The sequence below is a fragment of the Egretta garzetta genome, unplaced genomic scaffold, assembly GCF_000687185.1.
Source record: "Egretta garzetta isolate BGI_Z169 unplaced genomic scaffold, ASM68718v1 scaffold383, whole genome shotgun sequence".
NCBI classification, from domain to species: domain Eukaryota; kingdom Metazoa; phylum Chordata; class Aves; order Pelecaniformes; family Ardeidae; genus Egretta; species Egretta garzetta.
Genome location: NW_009259100.1, coordinates 1412081 through 1437964, shown reverse-complemented (window position 1 = coordinate 1437964; position 25884 = coordinate 1412081). Strand labels below are relative to the sequence as shown.

General features: G+C 41.7%; 1 protein-coding gene across 9 annotated transcripts in view; it reads right to left on the bottom strand.

The window, feature by feature from the left end:
• HTR1F (5-hydroxytryptamine receptor 1F) overlaps positions 1-25884 on the bottom strand; it is a 118772-nt gene that overhangs the window by 12784 nt on the left and 80104 nt on the right. For 2 of the 9 annotated variants that reach the window (XM_035890757.1, XM_035890761.1), the window contains exons 3-4: positions 11965-12127; positions 9954-10125 (exon numbers count right to left, since the gene is read on the bottom strand). The exons of 4 other annotated variants lie outside the window; for them this stretch is intronic. The gene's annotated coding sequence lies outside the window, so the exon portion shown is untranslated. Of the gene's footprint in view, positions 1-9953; positions 10126-11964; positions 12128-18718; positions 18792-25884 lie in introns of those variants that run through there. 3 more of the 9 variants (XM_035890759.1, XM_035890758.1, XM_035890763.1) reach the window with 3 other exon arrangements.

The following is a 25884-nucleotide window of genomic DNA, read 5'->3' as shown; positions in this document are numbered from 1 at the left end:
CTTGTTTTCCATATGTGATGAAGTAGGCCTATCAGATGGTAAACTCTGCATTGGGTTTGCACTGAAGAGCAGTTCTTTAATATTTTCTTTATCAGGACTGGGACAATTCAGGCTGTTTTCTCTGAGTGATGCACATGTGGTCCTGGCCAAGAAGTATTTTGAGTAAAACAAACAAAACATTCCTTAAAGTTGGTGGGTTTGGAGGTGGGAGGAAAATTAGGAGGTTCAACTTTTTAGTGGAAGTAGAACTGAAAATTATTTTTTTGCAGTCCCCCTGGGAAAGACAGAGAGGAAAGGATCTACACCCTTCCAGAAAACCAGACAGAATTTTTTGAAAGCTTTATCAAAATGGTGCATCCATGGGAAACGATTTTGTTGTGGAGGAATGTTTGTTTATTCCTTCAGACAATGCTTTTCTGTCAGAGGGTGCTGGGCTGCCTTGCTTCAATGATTTCCACCAGGAAACAACGGCAGGTCTAGGGAGAGACCCTGAAAAAGGTGTGAGGAGGGGAAGGGCAAGTGCAAGCTCCGGCTGTTTGCCTCAGCGGCAATGGGCCCTGCTCTATGCAGAGGGCTGCCACCACTGCGTGGAGGAGGATGTGCCATGGGGGAATGGCAACAGACCTGGTCCTATCTGAAATGCTGGCCAACTGTGGCCCCGTGGGAAGCAGCAAGTGTGGGCTGTGGAGTGTGACCTTGTTAAGGTCTGTAATGCACAGAGTCTTTCTTGAAACTGCTACACAAAGGCCTGAGCCTTTGAAAAAGTGCCTTCACTGAAAAAGTGAACTTTGAGAGCATAGGTGGAGCTCTAAACAGGCAGGTGGGAGACCAGGGACATCTTACTAAGGGGATCTGAGATACTTGTGCAGGAAGGTCCTGTATTGGAACTGTCTGATAAAATCTCAACCTGGAAACCTATCCAGGAGTTTTCATTTTGGAAGTGGTAACTAAACTGTCCTCACATCAGGCTGGCTTACATCTTTGTGGTTGGGCTGACTTGCGGTGGGCTTGAAACCACACCATGTGGTACTGTGTCAGCCTGTAGAGATCCAAGCTATTGGCCTCCTTCATAGGTAAACACAGACTCGTGTTGGTAGAGTTCACATAGCAAAGAGGCAGACATGTGTAATTATAATGTTGAGACTGGTGCTTCCTAACTGGCACTGCGTTTGTTTTTTTTTTTTTAAATCAATCTTAGTAGAAATATCTATTCACCACTGTGAACACTTAGGTTGGGGGCTCTCTTCCCAAAATCCAGATTTTGTGCCTTCAGACTTAGGTCTGTACTAAAAAGGACATGACTTGTGTTGTACTCTGCATGGAATGCCACAGTGCTGGTAATACAAAACATAGTGCCATTCTTGTACGTGCTTTCTCCTTTGTGGAGGCAGAGCATCAAAGTGGGCAGGTAACTAGTTGGTCAGACTCTCTATGAGCACCACAGGGAACTTTTTTTTCCTAGGGAATGTATCTTTCAAAGAGAGGGAGTACCAGATACCTAGGAAATTCTCATTTGCTGCTTTCATATACTTTTCCTGTTGTGTGGCTTTTTTTTATTATTAGATTTAAAGCTTTAAATCCTAGCATTTACACAACTGAATGTTTTAAGCAGAAGAGTTTAGTTCACTCAGGGAACTGGCATAAGTGCTAATGGCAAAAAAGTGCATTTGTTCCAGGCCTGTATAAACCATCTACGTCTGTGATCTGGGATGCAGCTATGTTGGCAAAACTTCTCTAGTGCAGATTGGGCTTTAGCTTTACTCGTTTCGCAGCTTCAAAATACTCTGCAGCTCTTGAGCATGCCTTTATCTCCACTTCAGTTTCTTATTGCATTGTAACATGTTCTCCTCAAAAAAAATTACCAACGTTTGTAAAAACAGGGCCTGGCAAAGCCTGCATAAAATAAAAAAAGTGTGGCTAGGAGAGCTGTGGAGATAGGCGAGAGTGTGTCAGATGGAAAAGCTGGGGGAGAACTTGAGGAAGTGGAATGCATGGGGAAGGGGGGTGCTGGAGTACCCCCCGCACAGCACTTGAATGCACGTATATCCCACGCTGCTGCTGAATCGCATTGAACGCACGCAAATCCAGTAATTTCTTAGAAGAACCAGAATGCCAAATAGCACGTCCATGCAGTGCAACGGAAGTCAGCATTTGGGACTTCTGAGCAGGCTGGCATGTTTACTTGGCTCCGTGCGGGGCTGCTGCGGTGAGGACGGCAGGCAGGCGAGCTGGAGCAGCTGCCGCTGTGCCCAGACCGGCAGCTGGTCTGGAAATAACTTGTGTGTGGTCAGGACAGGGATCTCAGCACCGCATTTTGGCAGGGAACAACTGTTTCTGTGGTCAGCTGGCATCACAGCTTGCTGAATAATTCCTAGAAGCCTTTGGCCTTGTGTATATTTTGAAGGATACAACACTTTCAAGAAAGCTCGTAGCAGCAGGACAGTGTTAAAATGTGTCCAAACACAGAAACAAGGACTTATCTTCCTTAGGAAGCTTCCTGGATCTGTCAGGGCTCCTGTTGCAGACGCTGTGATTACTAAATAGGATCTTAAGCTCTCTAACACTTTGTGAACTCATTTTCATTTCTGATAGGAAAATAACAGACTGTCACACACTGCTTTTTTTCTTTGCATAATTCTGATGTAGTTGTGACACTTGACATACAGCACAGATGACTCTGAACAGCTTCTTAAAATTTAAGCAGATGATTCAGAACTGGTTATGACGAACAACCTTATTGTTGTCCCAGGAATTCAGTACAGACAGAAATTGTCTAATGAGATTATCCAGCTTCAACTGATCTCCCAAACTTCTCATTGATAAAGCAGCTAAAGAATCTTAAATGATAAGCTTGAGAAACTTTCCAAACAAAACTTCAAAGGTTTTTTTACTGTTTTTGATTTTTTTTTCCCCCCCTCTTGAGAATCTATTGCTGTTGGCTTTCTAAGGTCCTTTAAAACATAACTTTGCGATTATGAAAGCCTTCAGCACTGTAGAGATGTTTAGATTCTACTTTATGCTAGGGATGCTCGTAGATGGCACTTCAGCTCTTTGTCTCCTGAGTAAGGAAAAACCATGCAGTTTTAAAAGAGGGTTGAGCAAAGCTATCTTTTAGAGTTAGATTATAATACTAACATAAAGAAGCAATAATTCTAGCACCTGTTTTCTCTTTTAGTTGTAAGCTGAGGAAATGAAATCTGTCTTTTTATATGATAAGAACATTTCTTTGTAATCTTGGTGTATACTTGCAATGTATTCCACAAGGACTGTTTAAAAAAAGGTGTCTGACAGTACTTGCATGTGGCAATATCCAATATTAATTTGGTGGTGGAGAGAAGCATTAAACTGGCTGTATGTAATTGCCCAAATCCGCAGAAGGCACATCAGTACTCCAAACTGCTTTAGGAGAGTTCAAAAACCTCCAGTGTATTCTCAGCAATTGTAGGCTGTCTATGGCCCCTGTAGTTTCTGAGAGAGATAAAGATTATCAGATGTGCTTTCACATAATAACATGGTAAGAAGCAGGAGCAAAGGACAGAGGCAAATGGTTAATGTACTGATCTTCAGAGAAAAGAAAAATGAAAGACGCGCCATTGCTTCTGTATGGTCTGGCTTGTTTGTTGTGTATGGGAGCCGCATTGTGCTTAGCGCTGTTGGAAACGTTGAATTCCTTTCCCTGGACTGTTTACAGCTCAACTCTCACGTTGGGAAGTTGGAGGATTTAACCATGGACTATAGAATGACAAACTATTTTTCTACCAGGAGCCTGGAAAAGACCAAATTGTAACTTTGAAGCTCTCTGCTAAAATGCCTTTTCAGTTTTACCCTTTGAAGTTGCTGAAATTTATGGAAAAAGGCTTTTAACGTTTTGACAGCAATATACTGTTGACAAGTAATGAGAAATACAGTATAAGGCCTCACATTGTATGCCCTCATGTATATATTGGTACGCATGTATATATTGCATCATATATTTGCCTGTCATTTCTGTTTTGCATTTTAAGATGTTATTACTGAAAACTACGTTTCCTTGGTGTTCAAAATGAGACTTTGCTCTTCGAAGTGGAAGAGTATTTTAATGTTAGACCTTCTGGAAAGGAGCAATGAACAGATTCAGGCAAGTCTCCACATCTGTATAGTCCCTTGTTTCTCTTTCTAATTTCAGTTTTTCCCACTTTTAGCCACTAAATGGTGACACTATGTTCTGGGATTCTTTCACCTCTTTCTTTCCCGATTCACAATCTTTAGGATGTAGCTAGCTCATATATCAAACATTCCCCCTCATAGTCCCAAGATGTAGAGGCTTTCTTAAAAAGATACAGAGCATTATATACACATACTCTCTACTCTGAGATATATACATCCCTCTACTCTGCCCTGGTGAGACCCCACCTGTGTTACTGTGTCCAGTTCTGGGCTCCCCAGTTCAACAAAGATGAGGAACTCCTAGAGACAGTTCAGAGGAGAGCAACAAGGATGATTAGGGGACTGGAGCATCTCCTCTGTGAGGAAAGGCTGAGAGAGTTGGGCTTGTTCAGCCTGGAGAAGAGAAGACTGAGAGGGGATCTAATCAACATGTACAAATCTCTTAAGGATGGATATCATGAGGACGGAGCCAGACTCTTCACAGTGGTGCCCAGCGACAGGACAAGGGGCAATGGGCACAAACTGAAATATAAGAGGTTTCAGCTGAACATGAGGAAGAACTTCTTTACTCTGAGGGTGACGGAGCACTGGAACAGGCTGCGCGGGGCGGTTGTGGAGTCTCCTTCTCTGGAGATATTCAAAACCTGCCTGGACGATGTCCTGTGCAGCCTGCTCTAGGTGAACCTGCTTTAGCAGGGGGGTTGGACTAGATGATCTCCTGAGGTCCCTTCCAACCCTTGCCATTCTGTGATACACAACGAGGGTGCTCTCTCTAATCAGCTCGCCTGAGTATCTATGGCTTCAAGTAAAACCAGCAAGCCTGAGGAGAAATATCCAAATGGCGAGCTGATGACACTAATTTTTATATGGCCCATCCAGCTCTATTACAGTACCTTTGTTATATGCTTGTGGTATATAATATGTAGTGCAGCAAATCCTAAAACCTCCCAGACTGGCCAGGCCACACTGCACCCAGGCACTGTGAGGGATGGGAAAGAATCTGTCCTCCAGCAGTGGCATTAGTCCCTGAAGGTTGTGGGTGGATATTTGGGGCTCCGGTAAGACTTTCAGCCCCTCTCAGGGTGGGAGCCTTGTTGCATCTGCAAGCTCCAATGCCTGCTGCTCCCACTGCTATCTGTATACAGGTGTGTGAGGGGTGCACGTTCCTCTCCAACTCCAGGGTACAGCTCCTGCTTAGCAGGGGGATAACTGAGCCTGCAGGGTCTGTTTAGTGACTTGCTGTATTAGGAAAAGCTGTTGGAACAGATAAAATGATTGTGGCTGCCAGCATCTGAAGAAATCAACTATATTGTCTTTACTTGGAAGCTCTGCCTGTTCTGTAGGTGTTTAACTCTGGGCTTTGGGGTTAGGAAAGTTCCAACACCATTAGCTGCAGCTCTTGGCTTTGCTGTTACTTGACCTCTACTGCAACATTTATTATCCTTTCTGATAATTCAAATGGATTGCTTTAGACCCAGGCAAGCAATCAAAGTATTTTCCTTCTGCAAATAATTTATTCCAGTTGCTTTGTTCTCTCTCTTTCTGATAATGAATTTTTTTTTCATGAGAAGCTAACTTTGGCCATGCAGTTAACTTTGTCCTAAAATCTTTGAATCTGTTGTGTTGGAAATAACATTTTACTAATTTTGTCCCTGTGTGTTTTTTTTTTTTTTTTTTTTTTCTTTTGATTACTTCAGTATGACTTGGTTTGACCACAATATTGACTGACAGTACTCTCAATTCACTAAGGAGTATACAGCACTGCGTGGAAGAAAACCTTGTAGACGTAACCATCAACTAATCTAAATCCAAACTTTAAAATTAAAGAAACTATAATAAACAGCATAGGAGCTTTTAGAAAACATGTGATTTGAGATAGTGCTGTAGGAAGGAAAATTGCTGAAATGTACTGAAGTCCTTGCTTCTCTATTATTTTCAGCTAGCAGTGGAAAAAATGCTGTGGACCTTTAAATGCCATGAAGGTTTCCCATATATCTCAGCTGGAGGTGAGATATAACATGGAAAGTAAGCACAGAAGAACATCGAAGAAAGAAGCAGAACAAAACCAAGCCTGACAAAAACAAACAAAAAAAACCCCAAAGCAACCAACCCCCAAAATAAAATTTGGCTTCTTCTAATAACCATCAAATGTGGTACAGGATGATTAAATTAACCTTTTGTTATGATGAAGAGCATTGCTGTAAGATGTGTTTCAGCTGTATTTAATGGGATCAGTAGGTTTATGCTCCTTATTATGTTGAAATGGATAAAGATTTTAATTTAGATAAATGGGAACCTGACATGGTCTGTTGTGGTTTTGGTTTTTTTTATATATATATATATCTGCTGCTTTTATGTTGGCTTCTGACTTCTGTGGTGATTAAGAGATAATTGCTTTTCCTGTGGCGAGCAGTGTTGAAGTTGGATGGCAGGAAGGAAGAATGTTCTCTGTGCAGATGTTACTTCTGCAGCAACATCCAGCCAGACTGATGGAGATGGTGTTTGTGTGTGACGCATGACAAAACAGCTGCCTCTGCCCCACACGGTGAACTTGTCCACCCTTTTTGCTGGTTTGCCTCTGCCCAGTTCAGAGAACTGTGGCAAAGCGTGCCTCTTCAGGCTTAAGAAAGAGATGAGTCGGTGTACAAGCTAGAGATTGTTTTTCAGTTAGAAGTTTATATCTGTGCCAAAACTGTTTTGGGAAGGTCCCTGTTGGGTGCTGGAGCATGGTAATACAGATCAAGGAAGTGTGCTGGCATCTTCACACCTCTCTGAACTGGTTTCTCTCCCTTCTGCACCAGGGCATTTCCTTGCAACCTTGGCACTCGCCCTGCATGCCCAGGATCCCACACACCTCATGATGGTGCCAAGCAGGGTGGTAGGGTCCCTTCTGTCCTCTGTGGCTGCAAAGGTACTAGGACATCTTGGGTGAATGAATGACTTAAGTGTGTCCATATGTAAAATGGATATTTCAGTCCTTGTGCTTCATAAACTTATTGAAAACTCAAGTGTGCGCATAGTCCTGGAACTGAAGGATTGAAGCAATGAATAAAATGCCCTTAGGCTGGAAAGTATCTAGTTCAAATAATCTGTTACAGCTTCCAGTTGTTCTTCCTTTGGTATGACTGTGGGCTAGTTTAATCAGAGCCATTTAATTTCATCAAAGGTTACTCGGATGCTGTGGTGTGGAGTGCCACGAATGATCCCCAGAAAGTTGTGCTGCAGAGCAACTCTGAAATAATGATGCTCAATATTTACAGATGTTAGCACGGTCAAATATTTGCACGTTGCTCGAGGTAACCTTGTAAAGACAAGCGAGTATTACAAGTTTGGATCTCTGAAACAAACCTGTGGTGAATAGCTGGAGCCTCAAAGGACTGCTATTAGCAGCACTGTATTCAGGGAAGCAGCAGATCCTTCTTTCTTTCTTCTTCTGTCATTCCCTCCTGATGGGATAACGAAATGCAATGAAAAGGGGGTTTTGTCATCACACATATCAGGTGTTTTGAATGCAAGGCGATTATTTCTCAGTCCTTTTCCCTGAGAAATTTCCTTCCAGATAGAAAAATAGATGCACTCCAGCTGGGGCTCCTTGCCCTGCGCCACTGACAGTATCATAGATGTTTTCCCTGTCTGGCTGAACACTTGCCAGACCAAGGCTTTAGGTCTGTTAGCCTTAATGGGCTTCAAGGAAAGAACTGTTTGATTCTTTCTTAATAATGCAATTTTTTTTTCAGCCTAATGTAATTAAAAATCTTTTGCTGCCATGACAAGTATCCAGGAGGAGGATATTGACCAGTCTTCAAAGTACAAGAAGTTTGTATCTTAGTGGCTCTTTTGCTAACATGTAAGAGTAGAGAAGAGGTACTTGTGACCTTTTATTCCGGTGTCATGAGTGTGTTTTCTTGAGTTTTTGTGGGGGTAAGAAGTATGCCTTGGAAGGAAGCTCAGCTGCGTCATTGATGGTATTGTGCTAACAGAAGTGCAGTACAATTGTTGAGACATCCGTTGAGGAAGTCGGTAGCAGGGGGCTCTTAATGTGCTTGATTCCATGGCATGACAAAGTTATTTTCCAGTCTGCAACTGAAGTTGAAGTATTTGAGTTTTGACCGCAACTCTATGTGCCACTTTCATTTTATAAGAATAACAACAGTTATTTCTTCAGCTGCATGTGTTGGCTGCATTGCAGGTTGATAATAAAAATGGTGTTATAAATTGCAATGACTTACGTATGGGACTAGGTCTTCTTAATATTGTCAGTTTGCCATAGATGATGATGATGATTACTACACTTGCACTTTAAAAGCAGTTATGTAAAACCAGCAAAAGGTGTGTCATGGGAAAGGCAATTGCCTTTGAAAAGTTTTCATAAGCTGCGCTATTAAGTATTTATATGTGTGGTCTTGGAGCAGGCAGACTAAAAAGTAACTGCCTTTAAGAATGTCACAAATGTTGCTTGGGACCCCTGGGAGAAGCAATATTTGGATGATTTATCTATCAAAAAAAAAAAGAGGCTGATGAGCACAGGAACTTTCTTCTGACTATAGTAAAAATGTCAGTCTGTGCAATTCTTGCTGTTTCAAGCCTTTGCTTTTCATTTAAGAGTCTACTGCCCTTTAAGACCATTTGATCAGAACATTAAAGGCATGTTCAAATCCCCTGTCCTCTTCAATCAGGATGTTTTTATTCCTATAGGTATGCTACAGGTGCTAGAGAATTAACGATTCAGTTGGTAGGGGGTGAGGAATCCAAATATGTTTTACCAGCTATCATGAAGCTTCTAGTGCTATTGCTATAGTCATATGTAGGATAGCTGTTTGAAAAGACAACCAAGACTGCCTATATTTATTAACTTTAGCTAAAAGGCATAGAATCAACTGTTTGATTTTCCTAAAGCTCATTTATGACCAGAGAAAAGCTCATAAAGATCTCCTGTTCTCCATGAAACAGGCTAGAGAACCTCCTGTACCTCTCAATTTCTTGAGAAAGCCTTTCAACATCTAGTTGACTTCCTGCCTATCTTTAAAGGACATTTCATCTTGGTTAAATATTTAAAGGAATTGAGTATCAACCTTGGGAAATGTTATACTTAAGTATCTAAAATTGTAGTGATTTAAAAGAATTAAGTATCATTTAGTAGTATTTCCCTCATCTGCTATATTGCAAACACTGTGTCAGGGATTATATTTATCTATTCTATTGTGTATTCAATACCTAGGCTTAATGGTGTCCTTGTTCCTCTAGGCACTATTGCAATTTTCTTACCTGTACACATGGACTTAATGAAATAAACCACCTCTATAAAGGAGATGTAGCCCTTCTTTCAGTACATAAGAGTTATGATAGTAATAATGAGTGGCAATGGAAAATTCACATACTTAAAGCTTTAATTATCCAGATTTTCTGTGTTTGGACATCTGCATTGCCAACAGTACATGACACTTTAATTGGCTGGGTTTTTTTATTAACCTTTCAGATGTTTGATAATATTAGCAACAGGGTGTCTATAATCGGAGAGAGAAGCTGAATATTTCCTACCCCCTATTTCTTTCCTTATTACTAGAAACACAGAAACTAGTGAGGTTAATGACAAGTTTTTTGCTTTTGCTTTAGCTGCAAAGCAATGTAAAAAAAAAAGGATGGCTTAGTACTCCGGGAGGGGCAGACTAAGTACTTTCCTTTTGCTCTAGTGGCAAAAGAGTCTTGAGGGACAAGTTGAGCTCTGTTTCGTACAGCTTTTAGGATATCTTTCTGTGCAATTTGACCAAATGCTCCCATTTGGACGTCTTTCCTTGTCCATACCGTACCTGTTGGCAGCAGTGAGTTGGTTGCATTTCCCCTGCCCATCTCTCTACAGTCTGCAAGTAGTTTGAGCAATGAGCGCTGGCCATTAGCTCTGCAGCAAAGAACCCAGCAGCAAATCGTTCCTGATGCATCTCCCAGGTAAGAGATTTGCTTTTCAGCTCCAGTGCTTCTGATCTGTAAGGTTAGAAACCTAGCTTAAGTGCAGTGAAAGGTTACAGATAGTCTTGTTAGCCCTTGCTTGAACTTCTCAAGGACTTCTTTTGAAGGAGAAAGCACAATGCAGGCCTTATGAGTGTAAGGGGGAATACGGATAACACTGGGCGATTTATTAAGCCTGGAGAACCAGGTGGAAACATAATGGGCATCTAGGGTGCTGAAAACCCCTTTGAGACAAGAAGCTTACTATTAAGAATGACTTACTGTTCTTAGTGGTACTTTGCATTTATAATGTCTTTTTATCTTGAAGCAATCATGATTTCACTCAGGTGTGGAACTGTAGATGAGTTTTTGAAGGTGCAAGCTAGGGTTAGGGTGCAAGCACTTTGCTTCCCAGCCATCTGTTCAGGCAGTTTTTTATGCCTGCTCTGCTAAAGCACCAGTGCTTAGAAGCTCTGATGGATGTGCAGGGTGAATTGAAATCAAATGCTGAACGTGTTAATTGATCCATTACAATTGCCCTGCCAAAAGGTGTCTCCTCCAAGGAAGGGCCATCTAAGTTTAAGTGCATTAGATTTCTAAGAACATGGATTCAGACATGGCAAATGAAAATGTTCATCATGCCTTGTATAAGGATGCAGTAATTTTCTTAGTTGCTAGTACAAGAGATCAGAGTATAAATAACTTGAAGACAATTTAGCTGGTCAGCAGCTGTAAACTTGTCTCCAAGTAAAGCCAGTGGAAAAATTCTTCGACTAAGTACTCCTTTATGTGTTTAAGTTAAGAATAAGAAGACAGAAGAGGTCCTTGGGTTTTCTTGTACCCAAAAGCAGAGGTAGAGGTTGAAGGTCTCTTAGATAAAAAGATGTAACTCCAGGATGTATCCATGAAGAATAATTTTTGTAAGATTTCTGAGTCTTATTTTCTCTAGTAAGAAAATTCATTTTCTGGAAGCAAGAGCGTGGCTGAAAATAACTGTGCTTCAAAGGGCCACATTCTCCTCCTTGTCAAGTTAACTTGATGCTTAACTAGAAAGTTGGTCCTTTTTCCATTTCAGATGGCTTAAGCTAAACTGTGACACATGTTTGATTTCGGTGCTGTTGGCAAGAGGTATTGTTTGAAAGCAGTGGGACCAGAAAAGAGCTTTTCTGCCAAGGATGGCAGATGACCCAGCACCAGATGAAGCATCACCAGTGTTGTTCTGGGGCAGGTTATCCATGCCACGTGCTTGCAGATGGGCCACAAAGGGATCTGGCATTATCCTTAGTGTACTTGGTACCTCAGCAAGCAAACTACGCACATGAAGTTCAGGAAAGAAAATTGGAGCAATCTGTGTAGTTGGTAGGCTGTCTGAAAGCACATTTAACATTGTCAGCTTCCTCTCTTAGGCTGAGATTTACCTCCATGTTTTACTCTGAGTAAGCCTGTCTGGGGAGAAGCTGGATGAAGGATTAAAAGTAACAGAAAGCATTTTTTTTTTTTTTCTGTTGGAGAAAACTATCCCTTGGCTTGAGCTCCTGATAGTGGAAAAAAAGTCCACAGTTCATATTTATTCCAACACAGTGGTACCTTGCTTGAGTGTATGGATGAAACAAAACCTGTCTTTGTACCAATGACACTAAATACAATGGACTTGGGGACTGGGAAAGTCAGCTAGTTCCCAAAGTGACCACCCTGTGTTCCCTCTGGGGAAACTCCCATTTAAAACCTCAAGAGAAATGGCCCTAGCAGCCACCCATGTTATAAATCCTGAAGGGGCAAGCTTCAGCTGGCACCCTGTCTCCTTGCCTGCACTGGTCAAAAGGATTAAACCTAATCACTCAGGAAGTGGGGGGGAATGACAGCTGCCATGTGCACCTCTAGCACGGCCGGAGGTGGTGTATGTCCTCCCGTTGCCTCTTCATCTGTGAACTGTGGCGTGAAAGCCCTGTGGGGAAGCTCAGAGAAGCTATTCTCGCAGGAAGGTCTTCTGCTGAGTTCAGAATTTAAAAAGTACCGTGGTGGAGCATTAGAGAGCAAGCTGGAAGTAAATTAAAACAAATCAATTAGCTACAAGTGCTATTCAGAGTGTGTTTTGGATTGAAATAGGCACCTAAGAGCATGAAGTATTCTGTTAAATTACTGAACATAAGGGCGGAAAATGGAGGAAGTCAGTTTTAGTACACATGTTCAGCCACGTTAATTAGAGCAAACTGATCATTTCCTTCTATTGGGAAATATTGAGTCTGTACTCTCAAAACAAGAGCAGCTCTTTAGGGGGTGAACTCTCTAGCATGCTCTCATGTACAAATTCCCCTTATGACTGTATGAGATTTCAGTACCTGTGTGTCATGCTCCATGTTGAGAGCATGGGAGGAAAAGAATACCTTCAAACACAAATGGTGGAATTTATTTGACTAAATGAAACCATCTAATCCTGACTTGTCACCCTACACAGAGAAGCAGGCATCTCTAGGGCACAGTTATTCTCATCCTGAAGTAAATGTTTTGTTTGAGTTGGATGAATTATGCCTGAAGGTGTGTTTTTTCTCCCCACTGATTATGAAGGGAGCCTAGGAAGATGAATTCTGATACAGAAAACTGCATTGTGGACCTCTAGAGCTAGGGGAAATGAATCTTGCCCAAGATACCAATAATGGAAATTTGGCAGATAGATTTCCAAGCAGAACATTTATCATGTCTATAGTGGTGTTACACACTGGTCCAAGAAGGTTGTAGAAGTGCTTAAAAGCAACGGGGATGGTTTTTAAGCAATGGTTCATCAATGAAGATAACCAACAGAGCAAGGGCACGCAAGAAGTATTTTTCAGGATGTTCGTGGTAATGTCAAGATCGCTTGTCTTGTGACAATGAGAATATGGAAATCTCAGATGTGAGGTAACGGCCCTATATATGGAACTAAAGAACTTTTAGTGAGTCTACAACAATACAATTAAAATCTCAAAGAATTTGTGTGTTTTTAAAACATGCCATGGATATTGGGATGTGTTGAAGGCCCGTGTCTAATACAGCAAAGGCTGGCTATTTCCCTGTATTAAACTATACAAGCATTTCCAATTTCAAGGACATGAAATTGCAAGCTGCTGAATATTTTTTTTAACCAATATGTGTCTCTATAAAGACAATGAATTGTGACTGCCTTCTCATCTTGTGCAAAGAACAATGAGTCTTAGAAGGCAACGGCTTTAAAGACTGGTAATTTAATTAGAAAGTGCCCTAAATGAAAAGTCTCATCATTTAAATAAATTTCCTCTGGGATGAAAGAAGTTTTTCTCAAAGGAAATTGCAGCAGATGTGTGAGTATTGGGGATCACTAGGGAGACCGTGGCATTTGAAGGCAGGGGAAGGGGACTTTTAACGGCAAAGAATTTGCTCCTTGTAATTTTGAAGTATGTGCCTATGTGCAAACACTGTATGTATGGATATAAATTGAAGAGTGCATATATATACACATATATGTGTGTATATACACTAAAAATAAAAAGATGAAAGGAATAGGTATCTTTCCTAGTAGCACTGGGGGGGCACAAGGTGGTAGCAGGAGGAGTTGCAGGGGGTAGTGAGGAAACGGTATAGCCTGGGAGGGACTCCTGGAGCCAAAGATGGGACCCCCGCTGCCAGGGCTGGGCAGCCTGCACAAAAATTGCCCTTTGCTACCTCCCATGTTCCTGGCAGGACTTCTGAGAGTTTATTGCACGCCATGTGCCCCTGCCAAAGCAAAAACTGGCAGGGACGGAGGGGAGTGGTGAATCTCTCCTCCCAGCAGCTGCTCTCCGGTCCCCTCGGACACCATGGCTTGGTGTTCCCAACTTTTGGTTTTGGGGCCAGGCGGGTTGCAGCAAGGAGGCGCCTACTCCTTCTGTGCTGCTGGCAGCTGCTGGTACCCCCTCTGCCCACCTTTTTGAAATACCAGGGTGGTATTTCACATCAGGGGAAGGTCTGACAAGGCAGGCGGGGGGCTGCCCTGACCACATGGATTTCAGTTCCCTCTCTCTTCTCGCACTGATGCTACTGGGAGTTATTTCAAATAACTCTCCCAACCTTCTGCCTAAGTGATATGTCAATAACTCAGGGAAGCTCTTCTGGGCCGTTAGTTTGAAATGGCAGTGCTGAGGGATGCTGGTACAGGCTCTGCTATGGGAAGCTGGTACACCGTGTCTCTTGCTCTCTTCACAAGCTAGCTGATCTAATATGCTGGGACTTGTAATAGGCTTCAAGGGATTTTTCTGCTTAATCTGTATTTGTTTGAAGTAGTGTTTGTTCTTAGTGGTTTTTTTTAATTAAACAATCATAGAAAGTTACTTTTGGTAATGTATGCTGCTAGACTGGCTTCCTGGTCATTTCAGATCAGTTAGATTAATTTTCTTAAATCTGTGTAAAATGTATTAAATCAAGCAATGTTTTCTATAATTTCATTCTTTGGTTCAGCCAGAAATATTTTATAACTGTCTCTGCAGGAACCGTCCAATTGACTGGTTTAAAGTTTCTTGTCAGACTCAAGATTACATTAACCATTTTACTAGCGTAAAGGGGGATTGCTGAAGGAACATCTGCTTCGGAAAGGCTTATCAAATTTTCACCCCCTCATCATCAGATTAGTGCTGCTTTGTGCATTCAGTTGCACAATCTCAAAGCACTGTCTGACAATTTACTGCAATTTTCTACTCATTCCTTTGACCTAGAGATTGGGATTTAAAGGTTACAACTACTAAGCTAGGAGGAAGCATTGTTTTAATAGGAGACATGTAAATATTTCCTGCATTGTAGCAGTTGTGATAATGCTGGTAAGCAAAAGACTTTATTTTGTTTTCAACCAATAAAATGAATGCTTCTAATGGATTAAAGAGTCCCCAAATTGCTGCTCCGTACGTCTTCAAGCTCCTGCATTGCAGTGATAGCATTGTATATGGGGAAAGAGAACTTTTGTGTTTTGTGTTTAGAAAGGATGCCTGGCAAGGATTTCGAAGACTTGTGCACACAGAAACTTTGGAAGTTTTATATTTTATAGTATCTCTGCCCACCCTGCTGTACCTGAGCACTGTCCCCTGCTTGAGTCCTCCTCAAACTGCTCAGGTTCTCTACAAATGCTCTTAGAGCTGGCTGTCCTCGGGAGCCAACAACTAAGATTTCAAGCCACACAGTGGGCGGAGGGCAACTCGGTCATATTCATTTTCTATTAATTCCCTGCTAAATGAGAGAGTTACAGGGTGATGGAAGTCCCCTCCAGACATTCTTTCCCTTGGCCTCCAGAATCCCAACTGGGATGCTACAGTGCAGGGTAGATGAGCAAGGATTTCTGCAATAATCCTGTCGGTTCTGCAATAATGACATTGGTTCATAATAGAATATAAATTCTCCAATTATTCAGTCTATTTTGAATCCTATAAAACCCACTTGTACAAGAAAGCCGCTGATTAACGTAATCCTACAGCATGAAACAGTAACAGCGCAACAATAAATATTTGTTTTATGCAATTTTTGTAATAATGCATTTTTGTAATAAATATATAGCTGTTTTTAGAACAGCGTTTACATGACTTATTGCATTAATTTTTATGGAAAGTATTAAAGTCTGGACAATTTTATGGATATAATGAATATAAGCTTGCATACAGCTAATGCTAAATGATGAGGAAAGGGAGATTATTAGAAAGACTTTGTGTGTGTATATATAAAGTGATCCTTAAGGACAAATCGGGAGAGAAATTTGCTAAGCAGGCATGTTTTACTGGCTTGATGAATTTTTTTTAATTTGCTGGACTGCTGGCTTAGGAGATCCATTAGGAATCTAATTGAAATGTTTAAAATAACTATTTTTAAATGACCTTTTCAGTAATAAGCCAAGTAAAAATATAGTATGTAAAGAAGGTAATAGAGTTCGCATACTACGTGGCAAATTGACTATGGGCACATTTTCTGTTGCTGCATTACATTTGTTGAAGATTGAGAGTTCACATTCTGACTGCACAGAGTTGTAGTAGCGGGACAAGATATACATGGGCCCGCTTGCAATACAGAAGTGCCAGTTCTGTCTGTCTGTCTCTCTCTCTCTCAAATCAACCTGCTTAGGGCTAGGAAGAATTTTTATGTAGGAGAAACTGGTAGTGTTTCTTAAGTGCAAATTTTGTTCTGGACCCTCTTATTGATACCGTAGGGTGGTTTGGAGCAGGGAAAGGTGCAGAAAAGCAAACTCTGTCCCAGTGCACGCTTAAGTTTAGAGCAGGTCAGTGCTGTATTTCTAAGTCTGAGCATGCTGACATTATTCAGAACTTGAACAAAAGAAAAATGAAATAAGGCAGAACTTGCTCATTCTTTGGAAGATTTGCAAAAGTTCCTTAACAGAAGCAATTACATATTTTGTGTTTTGAACAAAGCATAAAGAAATGTGGGGGTTGTGACTGACAAGTTTCAGTCTTAAAAATGGTAAAGTTTGAACCTTTTTCAAAGAAGACCTAGAAAGTCAAAATGGTTGAGTCATGCTGTTTGCCTGTCTTTTCCATGATATCCAGTTTGAGGTGCAGAATGAGGGGATGTAGCTGTTTATCATCCTTTTCAAAGGGGAATTAAGTGTTTTCACATAATGCTTTAAATATTTTTCTTTCTGGGGATATTAAAGTGGCCATTTTGGAAAGAAAAGGAAAAAAGGGAAGAAAAAAAAGAAGGAGGGAGAAGGGGATTTCCAGGTCTCTCCTGACTGCAGAGGCTGCTTTACTTTTACTTAACCATTATGTTTCTTCCTCAGAAACTCTAAAAATTTTAGCAGCTTGGCACTGCATTCAGATCATTGCTGTCTCAACAAGCACAGGTGCAAATATGGAAGTCTGCAGCACGAAGGGCAGTCTGTTGATGCTACTGTTGTGTATTTCTTTCTCAAGTCCTTCATGCTTGTCAGACTCCAGTTCTCATACACCAATTTCTTCTGCATTATATGAGGCGTACTAAAGTTGAAGCATTTAGAAGAGCAGAGCAAATATGAATGATACCTTTCTGTAGCCCTTTGGGGTAAAGGTACGATTCAGAAATGGGCAAGCTTCTTATCCGAGCCAGCTCTGCAATGCTGTCTCCTCTGAAGTGTGGGAGAAAGGGTGACTAATGCTGCCTTGAGGGTGAAGGGGAGGTGTAGGGGGGAGGAAATGAGCTGGACTGGGAAGTTGGAGGACTGCTGGGCTGCTTCTGCCAGGGCAGGGGTGATGGCAGCTGCTGGGCTGAGGTGAGCCATGGGCTTCCTTCTTTGGTGCAGCTGGTGGTTGCAAGGTTGGTGGTGGCTGGGTTTGCTTGAAAGGCTTCCAGCAGAGATAAAACGTACTGTGGGCTGTGACCATTTTGTTATCCTTGTCAGTCTGATGCCCTAGAAAAATGAGAATATTTAGAGCTGTCTGTGCCTTGCAGTGGGTCAATAGAAGAAGCAGGAATTAATAATGCAGATCTCTTAGCACCATCGGTTCAGAGCTTTAGTGACCAAATGGCCAAGAGGCCAACAACTTTTATGGAGCTTAAGTGAAAAGTGTCCTCTTCCTGTCTTGGCTGTAAAGAGTTGGGTGAATGGAAAGGCAAGGTACTACTGAGGAATTGAAAAACACAGAAGGCGATGAATGCTTCTTGTTCATCCATTTTTGAAATGTGATGAAACAGTTGCCATAGAAATGCTATTCTCTGCTTGATACAATGTGTACCAGTTCCAGGAAGCCATTGATGGTTGTCACAAATAGCTTTCCATAAATTTAAATATCTCTGAGTAATGTAAGGGGAAATATGTCCCTGTGTTTTCTTATAGAGGATCAGATTCTGTAAGATCTGCTTTTACTAGAAGGGAAAATGACTGAGTTGGGCATCAGCTCTTGCCTATGATCTTCAAAGTGAATGTAACTGTGGCTTGTTTTAGTTGTAAACAAAGGACAGCATATGTTTTTCTGAAAAAAATTGACTTGCATCTTTTAAGACAATTTTGATAGAACTGAACTTGCAAATAATCTTGATTTACATTACCAGGTTATGAAGTTACAGAAATTAATTTGGTTCAGAAGACAATTTTAGCTATTTGAAACAATGTACTCTGTGAGAATAAAGAGCTCAGTAAGAAACAGTTTTTGGCTGTAAATAGTCAAAACCTTGATAAATACAGCTAGTAATTGTGTTATGAAAGGTCAGTTAGCAAGAAAAATACTTCTCAGTTCATTTTGTGGCTAATAGTTTATCCCAGTCGTGTGCTCCAGTATGGCAGGAGGGAATAGCAGCTGGATGGAGTCCACCGAGAGTGTAGAACAGTCTGAGCTTCTGGTCCCCTTTTCTGCTTATTGCCTTGTTCTGCAGAGCCTGGCCAAAAGCAGACTTTGGGCAGAAGCCATCCGTCCGAGCACTGAAAGTCAAGCCACCACAGGGAAGGAAGAATGACGTGTACCAAACAGCCTATTGAACTAACATTGATTGAAGAAAATGGAGGCTCTGGAATTATTTTGCAAGATGAAAGATTCAGTTTGTGGCTACATTTAGCAGCTCATGTTATCTACAAAATTTTGACAGTCAAGCATTATGCTTATAAGAAAAGTTCTTTTATTTGGAGATTTAAAAAGATATGAAAATTAAGTCTCTTTTATAGAAGACTAGAGCCTACTGCAAGTGAAGATGGGGCCAGTTGATTTTCTCACACGGCTTTCTGGACTGGAAACAGCCCTATATTCTTCAAGAGCTGAGACAGATTTAAAAAGAAAAAAAGTGAAGATACTTTTGCTGCTTTCCTTTTCTGATAGTTAAATTTGGAGCTGCATAAAGACATACCGGTAGTAATTAATTCTAAAACTTATCTGGCCAGGTGAATATGCTATGTAACATACAGATGGATTGATTACTTGAATCTGAAGTCAGAGGAGCATTAGTTTGCTTCTCCTGTGCTGCCCTGCTAGTCTAAAAGGACCTCTCTGGCCCATCATGCCTTAAAAATTGAGGGTAGAGCAGCTGCAGGCTAGTACATTAATTAATGGGAAGGCTATGTCTATGTGAGCGTTTAGGTCAGAGATTTAGTGTTCCCTTTTCCTTTCCATGGAGTCTGCCAGCCACTATAAATTACCAAAATATCCATTGCTACTGTGATGGGGAAGAACGAGCTTTACAGCAAGGCAGCACCCACCCCCCCCTCAAGGCACAGCGATCTGGCACTTGATGTGCTCCAGGGCCTCTCTGGAGCCAGCAGGTGAACATCACAACCTTTTCCTCAGACTTGGTGCCTCCTGGGTGTCCTGCCAGGCAGGGTTTCGATTCAGTCCTACTCTGCTTGTTACTAATTCTTATTGTGCAGCAAGGGTGCAAGGCAAGTCTGCTCAAGTCCTATGGGGTCAAGGAGAGGAGTTAATGATTCCCCTATGCTGGAATCGACTGAGCAGAAGTGAGTGTCACCCAGTGGGCAGCAGATACCGTATGGGAAACCCTGGGGTCATGGGGGTCCCAAACTGACTGCTGTCAGCCACCATGTGGGATTCAAGGGCATTCAAGGTACAGATCTGTGATTGAGGGCTGTGGTCATGCCCTCTGGAGGGGTGCCATTGCTCAGCGCTTTGTTCTTTGAGAACTTGCCAACTGACATTGAGTTCATTACAATCAAACTTAATTTGGTGCTATTGATTTCCAGGAGCCTAAAGCCACACTGAGGTTTAGTACTCTGTTTCTTGCAGTTAGTGTAAACAAATTTGTGCTGTGTGGTAAGAAAATAATATACTTGTTCAATATTAGACGCATAGACAGCTTTATTCCTAGGAGTAGTACTTTTGTTCATGATTGTATAAGAAATTGCAAACTTATTTTCTCAACATCAATAATAATCCTGTTCTTACCTTTTCAACCTCTGATTTGTTAGGTGTCATTAATCTTGACAGCATTCAGTTGCTTGAAATAACCACTTTGTCTATCCTGAAATAGCTTACTATGAGGCTCCCAAATTTGAGGGCTCTTAGCTCACCAAGTTAATTTATGTGATGGTGCTAGCATCTTGAAAATACTCATTCTGGTTTGTAAACAGTGTGCTTTGATGAATGGCTATCTATTGTCAGTGACCTTGCACCTTCCCTCTAGTTCGGTGCTTTCACAACCAGAGCCAGGACAAATGTTACCTATACTGTGGGTGACAGACATCCCCCTTCTCTTCTCTTATCTCTTATCCTCTCTTATTTTCTCTTTAAGAAGGATGTTCCATTTTGTTGAAATGGATGAAACTGCTGTGACTTGGTGTGTGGATCCGGCAGTATTACTGTCCATCCCTGGACAAAATAAATGCTTCTTAATAAACCGTGACTAACAGACTCTGTACTTCTATAGTTTTCTATTATATTATCTTAAAGCCCTTTACAAACTAATTCTCAGTGTCAGAGAGTTTTGTATTATACCTTGTTCTTTCAAAAAAAAAAAAAAAGTATAGGCAGGCTAAATGCCTTGTCCTACCTCCCACGGGAAATGGATGGGAAAGAGCAGAGAACAAACCTCCAGATCATCTTCACCCCAGCTGGCGCTTTGCCTGTCATCTTCCCCTCCGCTCTCACCAGTACTCCCTAACCTGACTATTGAGTGTGTTTTCCTGCAAAGGTGTTTACACCAGCAGGAGTGCCAAGCACAAAATCCACCTTCAAAAAGAGATGAAGAGAGCAGATGAGTGCTTTCTAGTGGGTGTGTTGATGTGCTTAATGACTTGAATTGGAGGAACAGTCTTTTCATCTTGTCTCTTTTTCTCGTTTGGCCTTTCCCTTTGGTTGGCAGTACTAGCTATGCTTGCTCCTAGTTAGAAGGTAAGGTTTTCAGTGCCTTTGTATGTGCATGCCTGTGCTGTTGAGAAAGGCACAAGGCAGCCTTTATGGAACGTGCACTGTCCTAGCGTGAGGCTGCCCTATTTGTGTCGCCCTCCCATAGAAACCATTACAAAGAGCACAGATTTTGCTAAAAAGGAGAGGTGCTGCAAGAATCTTCTTTCTGCAGTCCACAGCCTGTGCTACGAGATGCAGCTCCAAAGGGATCTCTCCCTTCCCATAGTCTCCTAAATATTGAAACCTGCCTGGAAGAGTTTCCCCCATTATGCACTTCAACATTTTACTCTCGTGGTTTCTTCCCTCCCTGGTGAGGCTCTAGATTTAACACCTCCTGGAAACATTTGTGTTTAACTTCAGCTGGGGACAGCCTGATAAACTCAAACCACCGTGATGTCCTACAAGAAATGGCAAGGTAATCTGTTCAGTCCTGTAAAGCACACAGCTGTCTTTGCTTAAAGAAGAGAAAAATCTTGTGGATTTAAAAACCTTTGGTAATGGAAGATAAAGAGCAGTAGAAAACTGCCCAACCTCTGTGTGTTCTAACTCGGCTAGAAAGTCTGGCAGACTTTCTTTCTTTTTTTTTTTAAAGAAATAAATCTGTTACCTTTATATCTCTGCCTCTAAGTCACTGGTATTGAAAATATCCTAAACAACTCTTACAAAATGTTGCAAGATTTCTTATCCGCAGCCCATTAAATATTATTTTGTTCTCTGACCACCTACACCTCCCGTAAGAAATGTCTCTGCCAGGAATACCACAGACTGTGCAGAGTGCAGGTCACAGTCCCTGAAGTGGGTGTGTCTAGCTCTCAGTTTACAAAGACTGATAAACCCCTTGGAGTGGGTGGTGTCTCTTAAAAACCTCAGCTGAGAAGCAGATGGAGTATCACTGTGATGCCTTGGTGACAGGTTTGAAAGGCTCTGTTACCAGCCTGGTTACAGCAAGACCATCACCATTCTGAATGAAGATGCTTGAGTCAAAACTGAAGGCATCAAACAAAGATTAGTCCAGCTCCAGAAGACCTGAGTAGTGATGGGGTTTGATTGATTTATTTATTTTTTAAACCTTCCCTCTTAGCCAGTCCACTGGCTGCTTTTTATTTTGCTGTTGCTCAAGATCAGGTTATCCTGATTTATAGTCAGGAGGTGGACAAAACCCAACTCTGCTCTTGGAGCCTGCCTTCAGAGCCTCATGTATTTATGATCTGTCTGATAGACAACAGTTTTTCTGAGCTCTTGAGATGGGACAATAAATATACTTCTAGCAAATAATTTTGAGTAGGAAGAAGCACCAAGATGGTGCTTCTGGGGAATTTAAACCCTTCACTTATCTAATGGCCCTTCTGGGACTCATCACAGCCTGACAGGTCAGTGCTCTGTCCTAGAAACCACATGTGTGCTTCAGCACTGAGGTCCAATGCCAGCTTTCCTCCTCCCACTGATTGAATCTGCAGAGACTGAGGAACTTTTCTGGCCTAGGTCTTGCAAACAAGGTGGGTTGATTTCACCAAATTATGCTTGGAGTGCAGGTCTCTGGACAGCTGGACTGTAGGGATTGTTTGGCAGACCTATATCATGATGTCTTATTTCAACCACCTTCTCTTCACTGCCCACTGGCTTTAGTAGGATTAGTGCTTCTTCTACAAAACAAATAAGTGGTTATGTGTGAATATAGTGAATTACTTTTAAGACTCAAACAGCCTTTTCCCTGGATCGCTTTATCTGACTGTGTAGTTTTCTGGATGGTTAAGATGGCCAGTGCAATCTTACATATGTCTTGTGCCCTGGCATAAACACTTAAAAAATGGGTAGGCACAAGGAAAGGCATTACTGCCAGGTGCTGGCATGCTGTTTTGCAGTCAGCTCAGAAGAGAGCCTCCTGTAGTGAAACCCTTACTCAAGTGACAGCAACCAGCATGCTTTTAGTGGGGTATTGAAGTGGCATAAATTGGCCAAAGAACAAGGTAGAGAATACGCAATCTGTAGTTTGGGAATGGTGTGTGCTTTTAACCTTGCTGAACTGCATGGGTCTTCGTAGGCTGGGTGGGCAAGAACCACCCAACCCTTGGATGTGCATGGCGTTGGGGTCAGTGATACCAGTTTCTGTCAGGGACAGCCTGGTGAGGCACCCACAGGAGTTGGTTGTTCCTTTTGTAGTTGAACGGTGGGACCTCAAAGGAGGGAAGGAAGTAGTTTACAATGAGAGGACAGCCAGGAAAGAAATTAGCTGGGAAGCAACTCATCAATCCCCTGGGGGGGGTGTTAAGAAAAGTCTATCCTAGGAATTTTGCCAGGTTTTTAATAATTTAGCCTGAAAGCTCCCAGCGAAGAAGAGGACTGAAGTTGCATAAAGCTGTGAACGTTGCCAACTACTGCTTTTTCCATCAGTCTGGAGATTTTCAGAAGCTTGTGCATCCTATGAAGGGTTTGGATGCTGTCCCACAGGGACTCAAAGGAGTAAATTTTCTCAGAGAAGAGCTCTGGGAGAACATTATTAGTTATGTTTTGTACCCGAACTCATGCCTGTAAATCCTAGGAAGCTTTGTGGAGGTTGGAAATCATTCCTAGAATCATTGTCTTTAGAGTTGTTATTGATAATATTTATCACTATTTCAAGCATTATGATATATGCATTATCCAAATGTTGTATATGCATTTATGGCCTACTATAGTCAAGGTTGTAAAGGCAAAAGAAGGGATTTGTGTGATCTCTTTGCATATAAGCTTATTTTCTTCTCTATGGGGAAAAAAACCCCACTTATGTATTGTGCAGCTATGCTATACATAATTTCATGACATGATTGTAGTTCATTCTAGTTGAACACACTTTATACATAAACCATGGACTTGTAGCATTGGCGTATAGACGGGATGTGTTGGAGGCAGGAGAGTAAGTAACTGAAGTGAGGGCCAGGATCTTCCTAAACATTCAGACTCTAAAAGATTTTGATATACTAGCCACAGCTTGCTTGATTTGTAGAAGATACTTAAAATACTCCAAGAAGAGTGACTTTCCTTATACACTGCTGTCCACTTTATTTTATTTTTTTTTAAAATAGCTACTGTTAAAAACAACTGCTGTTAAGCTCACCAAGATCTCAAAGTACTCAAACGCTTTCCCCACCAGATCCTGCAAATGCACCCAACTCCACCCTGGGCAGCCGGCGCTGGCCCTCTGAGCCACCAAGCCGAGCAGTCTGCGTTCCCCACTCCTGCCAGTGCTGGGCTGCCGGGACTAGGGCAGAGCACCAACCGCAGCTGTTGCACTCACTTCTTACATACTGGGTGCTACAATTTCCCCAAGTGCTTATTTAGAGTGGTTTCTGGTAAAATGTGGTCTTATCAGATCTTCTCACTTGTGCATGTTCTTCCTTCTGCTGCTCCACCCCCTTCTCCCTGTGCTCAGAGTGGCAAGGGGAGTGGATGCGAGGCATGCAGGAATTTGGTCTCAAGCTTTCCTACCTTTTCGTTTAAACCTCACTGCTGACAAGGGAACACAGAAATACTACCAAAATAAAAAAGCAGCCCCAATGCATATATGAAGGGGATTGTATTCAAAACTGTTTCTAATTCTCCAGGTGTTGTGGGATTCTTTTGGGGGTTTTGTTTTGTTGGTGTTTTGGTTTTTTTTTTTTTACACATGCTGCCTTTTAGCAGAAATCTCTTGTTTGCAAGAAAAGTCATTGCTATGAGTTGGCAGGGCGTACATCATTTGCCTTTCAGCTTCGTTGTCAGCTGGACTTGGCCACGTATGTGAGAAGTGCCTCCCGGTGTTCACTTATTCTCACTGAATTTTCTGGGGAATGTGGTTATCTTTTGGTATTTCTCTCTCTTCCCTTCACTTGTGATTGTCTGCTTGTAAATAAGTTCAGTACCCTAAGCAACAACATTTCCAACACCATGCATGCTGTGGTGAAAAATGTCACTGATATTACATGAAGATGAAGTTAATTACTGTTTTTAGTGCTGCTTGGAGCGTTTAATTTCATGTTCGATACAAATGAAACAAACTGCTTTCACAAAATAACTTATCAGTTTCTCCCCTTTGTGGTTCCACTGAGGAAACCTCTGTCTCTTTTTCTGGATTACCTACTCACTTAAAAAAATACTTTTGCCCTGGCTAAAAGTCCCTACCAGGACTATCCCCCACTTATGGGAATACCGAGCGGGAGGCTCTGACAAGAGTGAACTAGAGATCCTTTACTTCTAAATATCAGAAGGTAACAAAACAGGAGGTTGCTTGAAATGTAACTATTTGTTAATCTGTTAATCCACAGATAAAATGTTTTTCATGATGTTTGTGAAATTCATGATACTCGTGATAAAGTACAAGTAATCACTCATTATCATTAAAGGCACGGGGTAACAACTTGCTACATGGATTTACTCTGCCTTGCAAGGGAGAAGCCCCAAAGGGGCTACGTTTCAATGTGCTGGAAAAGAAGGGGAAGGACAGGTAGATGTGCAATCCTTCTATACCTTTTTGCTTGCAAGTACAGCTGCCTGAATACTTTGCTGTGTGGCCACTGCAGCTGTTGTAATTACTCTTAGCCCCTGAGTTAGCCACCTCCTCAAGCTGAGCTAGTAGTGATCGCAGGCATCAAAAGAGGAAGTATGGGGTGCAGTGTCTGGCACCAGCGTATTGCTTCAGACTTGAAATATTCTTTTAAAACAGGAACTTTTTGACTTTATATGGCAATTCTTGCAAAATTGTAGAGAGTAACAGCAAAGTTGTGACAAAGCCTGAGAGGTAACAAAACTAAAATGATAATCAGGCATATAACCTAGAAAATTGTCTCCCTTTTCCTTTGGTGTCACAACAACTCTTTCTTCTAGTTCTGGTAGAAAAGACATCATGAGAGACTGGCAGATAGGAGGCTTCCAGCTTGCAAAATATTTCTACCACCAGGTACAGCTTCATCTATTTGCTGCAAAACCTGGAGCCCAGATTATCTCTGGCTAATCCTCATTTCACAGCTAGAGAAGGCAC